The sequence below is a fragment of the Orycteropus afer genome, unplaced genomic scaffold (genome assembly GCF_000298275.1).
Source record: "Orycteropus afer afer isolate SDZICR_OR568_19922 unplaced genomic scaffold, OryAfe1.0 scaffold00037, whole genome shotgun sequence".
NCBI lineage: Eukaryota > Metazoa > Chordata > Mammalia > Tubulidentata > Orycteropodidae > Orycteropus > Orycteropus afer.
Genome location: NW_006921624.1, coordinates 4,199,706 through 4,205,527, shown reverse-complemented (window position 1 = coordinate 4,205,527; position 5,822 = coordinate 4,199,706).

Sequence of the window (5,822 nt, the reverse complement as noted above, 5' to 3'; positions counted from 1 at the left end):
AGACAAAACAAAGCCAAATACCACAAAATGTTTCATTGGATTTTTTTTTCTTCCCAAATCACTGTTAACCTTTCAAAGCTTAGTCTACCCCTGCAACTATATAATTTTATTTTTTAAATTTTTCTTTCCATTTATTCATAAATTTCCCAAATACCTCCTGGATACCAAAGAAGTTAGATAGAAAGAAAACTATAAATGAATAAAATGATTGCCTAGCAGCAGAGAGGCTACTTGATGTTGGTTGACGTGAGGTGGTGTTATCTCCATTTTACAGATAAAGAAACTGATGAGCTGAAAGGAGGGGAAGACCCAGAACCACATAGCCAAAGTGAGCTATGCAATTTCAAACCCAGTGCAAAATGAAAATCCAGAGCCCTTTTTTCAAAACAAAGGAAACCAGTGCTGCTAACGGCACTAAAATGTGTTTTTTTTTTCCTTTCTTCTGTGGTTTCTGTCTCTGAATTTGTGATTATATTTGCCCTTTAAGGTTTTCCTGAGTAAAGAAAAATAAAATAAAATTTTAAATTATTGGTATGAATTTTACCATTCATCTTTATTTTGTGCAACGCCAGTTTGAAATACAAATATGGTGTTGTTAGTTGCTGTTGAGCTGATTCTGACTCATGGCAACCCCATGTGACTTATAACCAAACCAAAGCCAAGTGCACTGCCATCGATTCAATTCTGACTCATTGACCCTATAGGACAGAGTAGGACTGCCCCATAGAATTTCCAATGCTGTAAATCTTTATGGAAGCAGACTGCCTCATCTTTCTCCAGTGGCACTGCTAGTGAGTTCAAACCCTGATGCTTTGGTTAGCAGCCAGATGTTTTAATCACTATGCCACCAGAGTGCCTTTGTGATATAAAAATCACAAATTCATCATCACCAGAATCCCACAATCCACACTTCATAGACATGCATAGGTATCTGGTTCTTAGTAGAAGAGTGGAAATGCTGCATAAAACTAACTTGTTTTTATTTCACTTCTTGATAAATACCTAGTGTTTCACCTGAAGCAAATCACCAACACTCTATTTTTGCTTACTGATAAGTTGCTAGGCAATGCAGGGAAGTAACACGACTAAGAAAGGATATGATCATTTTTCTTGGGCATTCATGTTTCTTAGAATGTCATTGCCTTCTATCAGTGTTCAAAACAACTTCTGGCTCCACTGGAAAATGTGGCCTCTCAGGGCTGTTACTGCTCCTAATTGCTCAGTCATTGACATAACACACCTACCTTGTACTTATTTCTCAAGAATATCAACTTTGATGTCTGGCCCCTGTCTCTCCTTTTATCTCTCTCTCTCTCACTTTCATTTCTCCTCTTTATGACAGGAAATTGCATATATCTTGTATTTCTTTAGGATTTTTATGTTTCCCAATCTTAATTGAAGGAGCTGTGGTGGTGTAGTGCATAAGATATTTGCCTGCTAACCAGAGGTTCAAACCACTAGCCGCTCCGTGGGAGGAAGATGAGGCAATCTACTTCTATAAAGAGTTACAGCCTTGGAAACCCAATGGGGGTCGCTGTGAGTCGGAATCAACTCAACGGTAATGGGTTTGTCTGGTTTTTCAGTAATCTTAACTGAGCTTTACATTCCTCCTGCATAAAATGGAAGATATCATCTACTCTGTCTAACAGAGTTGTTGTGAATTTCAAATAATATTTGTTAAAGCTCCAAAAAACAAAACTTGCTTCTATTGCTTTCTAGCTCATTTCTTTGAACAGCTATTTCCTTTCATATTGAAAATGTCCATAAGACGACATATCCCAATTGCTCCTTATTAGAAACCAAAATTTCAGCATATGGTATGTCATGGGATTGTTGCTGTGGGTTTTCACATGTAATGGTATCTTATATTTGGAAGGTATTTACTAATTTTACAAACTTTAGCAATTTTTGTATCTACTCACCAATTCCTCAAACGTTTTCTCAACTTTAATGTTATGTTATTAGCAATTCAATTTTTTTAATTTTAATTTCAAAGTATCAGAAAACATTGATTTTTAAAAACTTTAAATTTTTTAATTTAAATTTTAATATTTAAGTAGAGTTCAACACAATTCAAATGTCAAATTTCAATTCAAAAATAATAAAATGTGTAAAATCTTAAAGTTAATTTTAACTTCAAAGTCATCCAAAAGAAGTAATAATTAGCTGAAACAATTCCATGTTAAAAATCAATATAAACTGAAATTTTCCTATATGAACATTTTTGTCAAAGATGTCAAAACATTCTGGTTAAAGCTGGTGTACATTGCAGTAAGTAAATCTGATGAAGTCAGCAAGGTGGATATTTAGCAATCGATCATTAGATAAACTGCCCTTTTCATGATCTGGCTCTCTGTGGGTTGTATTATGCAAACTGGCCTGCTTCCCTGAGTGGGAGAAGGCATAATGATGGGGGAGAAAATATTTAGACTCTTTATAGAAGGCTGGCAGTTCAAACCTACCAGCTACTCCTCAGAAGGAAGGTTGGGCAATCTACTTCCGCAGTGACACTACCTCAGAAACAAGAAGGGGTTGCTATGAGTCGGACCTGACTCGATGGCAGTGAGCTTGGTTTTTTTGAGTTTTATATAGAAGTATTGTCTAAATTTTTAAAAACGCATGTGTTGATGTATTGCTTGTATAATGAAAAAATGAATGCAATTCAAAGTAACATTTAAGATAGGTAGGTGAAGAACACAGGACAAAAGTGTTAGAAAGATGAAATGAAACAGGATTGCAAGTAGCAAACCAAATACATCTGATAAACTCCTGCTCACTTGTTTTACCTGCCATAGCCAATGAAAAGAATCTTAAAAGAGTTTATATTTGTTAGAATTAGGTTCTCTGGTGGTGTAGTGCCTAAGGCATTTGACTGCTAACCACAAGGTTGGCAATTCAAATCCACCAACCGCTCCATGGAAGGAAGACTGGGCAATCTACCTCTGTAAAGATTTACGGCCTCAGAAACCCAAAAGAGGTCACTATGAGTCAGAATCAACTTGATGGCAGTGAGTTGTTTTTTTTTTTTTTTTTCCTAGTATATAACAGACAACTAAAAGCATCATTGCTTAAATAAGATAGGTTTGTATTTTCTTCTCATGTAAAAGAAGTTCAGTGTTGGGGAGTCCAGGACTGGAATGACATGACTAGTAGTTCTACATGTCATTGGAGACACAGACTCCTATCTTTCTGTTCTACCATCCTCAGTGTTACTTCATGGCCCAAGATGGCTGCTAGAACTCCAACAATTGTTTCTGAATTGAGGGCTGCAAAAAGAGACCAACAAGGGAACCTCTCCCTCTTCTGAGGAGTGGCTGGTGGGTTTGAACTGCCAGCCTTCTGGTTAGCAGTCATATGCGTTGGTCTTGCAAAATTCTATCATGCCATCTCCAGCGTTATTTCTGTCTCCAAGCCTAAATTTTCCAACTACTGGTGATTATTCTTTGTTTCCAACTTTTACATTCCAGTCACCAGTGATAATTAACATATCTTGATTGCATGTTCGGTCAATTTTAGACTGCAGAAGTTGATAAAAATCTTTGATTTCCTCATCTTTGACTTTGGTTGTTGGTGTGTAGATTTGAAAAATAGTAGTATTAACTGATCTTCCTCATAGGCATGTGGATATTATCCTATCACTGACAGCACTGTACTTCAGGACAGATCTTGAAACATCCTTTGTGATGACGAATGCTACGCCATTCCTCTTCAAATTGTCATTCCCAGCATAGCAGATCATATGGCTGTCTGATTCCAAATGGCCAAAACCTGTCCATTCCAGCTCACTAATGCCTAGGATATCAATCTTTATGCATTCCATTTAATTTTTTACAACTTCCAACTTTTCTAGATTTATATTTGTACATTCCATGTTCCGATTATTAATGGAGTTTGCAGCTTTCTCCTCAATTTGAGTCATGTCACGTCAGCAAATGGAGGTCCCAAAAGCTTTACTTTATCCATATCATTAAGGTTGGTTCTACTCTGATAAGGCAGCTCTTTCCTGGTCATATTTTGAGTGCCTTCCGACCTAAGGGGCTTGTCTTCCTGCACTGTATTGGACACTGTTTCCATGCACACTAATACAGTGCACATACAGTTGCACACTAATGTATCAGACAGTGTTTCTCTGCTTTCATAAGGTTTTCCCTGGCCAATTCTGTGAGAAGTGGATGGCCTCTTCCTTCTTCCTAGTCTGTCTCAGTCTGTAAGCTGCATTGAAACCTGTGCACCATGTGCAACCCTGCTGGTGTTTGAAACACCAGTGGCACAGTCTCAAGCCTCATAGCAACACGCAAGCCACCACAGTATCACAAACTGACAGACAAGTTCATTTCCATTAGCTGTTGAAAACCTCTCCACCCTCCCCTTACCTGGATCCTGCCACTTTTTTTTTTTTTTTTTAGATAGCATAGTAGGAAAGATAGACATTAATTAAATAGCCATGCTTACAGTGACCCTCTCCTTGGGCTTCCCAGGCGGTATCGCTACTGAAATAGATTGTCCAGTCTTCCTTCTGAAGAGTGGCTGGTGGGTTTGAACCGCCAGACTTCTGGTTAGCAGTGCCTTAGACACTGCACCACCAGAGTTCCCATGCTTATAAGTGTTTAATGGTAAATAATTGAAAGGAAAGTGACAGGTCTATCAGAATCTAGGCTTCAGCCCCAAGGAAGATTTCCAAGAAAATGGTTCTAAGGGGAATTCTGGAAGATACACTGGAGTTAACTATGTGAGTATTCAAGAAAAGGATTTGGGGCTTGAATGCCTGGATCCCTGGATTACTTATTCATTTTTTAATATTCTGCAATTCTTAGCAAAATTAACTTAATATCAAATTGTTGGTCTGGTGAATCTGGAACTCATATTTTCTAGTGAAAAGAACACAGACCTGAAAGTAAAACACCAGGATTTTATAAAGTTTTAGCTCTGCTATCAACTCTATGTAGACCCAGGAAAGGTCACATTTAGCCTGTTTTTGGAAATAATTTAGAAGTTCAAAAGGAACTAAATATGGTTTAGTTCCAAGGCTTCCCTCTCCATATCTATGGGTTTTTTTTTTTTTAATCTTCATAAAATATTTGAACCATAACTTTGACCTGTTAAAATCCTACCCATTACTCTCCAAGATCCATCTCACATGTCCAGATTGGAGGTGGGGGTGGGAATGATGTTTTTATCTGATTCTATTCCAATTTTTGGAGTCCAAAAATTAGGTGTTACAGACAGTTAATGGGCTTGGCTACTAACTGAATGGTTGGAGGCTTAACCCAGGGGTACCTCAGAAGAAAGGCCTGGCGATCTAGTTCCAAAAAATCAGCCACTGGAAACCCTGTGGACAGTATTACGCTGACATATATGGGCTCACCGTAAGTCAGGGTAGACACAATGGCATCTGACTATTCTTGTTTTTACTTAGAAGGAGACTTTCTGCTCTTTATCCCAACTTTGGCTAGTATAAGCACTTTTCTCATCTCTCATCATTCCCAACAAAGTATGTCCTGCTCCTCACCTAAATCCCAATTCAACTTCCCTTGTGATCTATTATAACTTGAAAAAGATTTTCATCTTCATGTCTTCTCTCTCCCCCATCTAACCCCACTCCCACTTAGATGCATTACAGACACTAAGTGTACAGTTCACATTGCATTAAAACAAAGTAAGTTGTGTGTAGTGATTTTACCATCAGATTTTTCAGCAATTGCTTCTAGTGCCATATATTTATCCACTTACTTAGGTTCCTGGAATTTTGATGTTGGAAATCATCCCTCTAAATTGACAATTGTAGCATTGTTATTTATGACCAGGAAGTGGTCCTTATATAC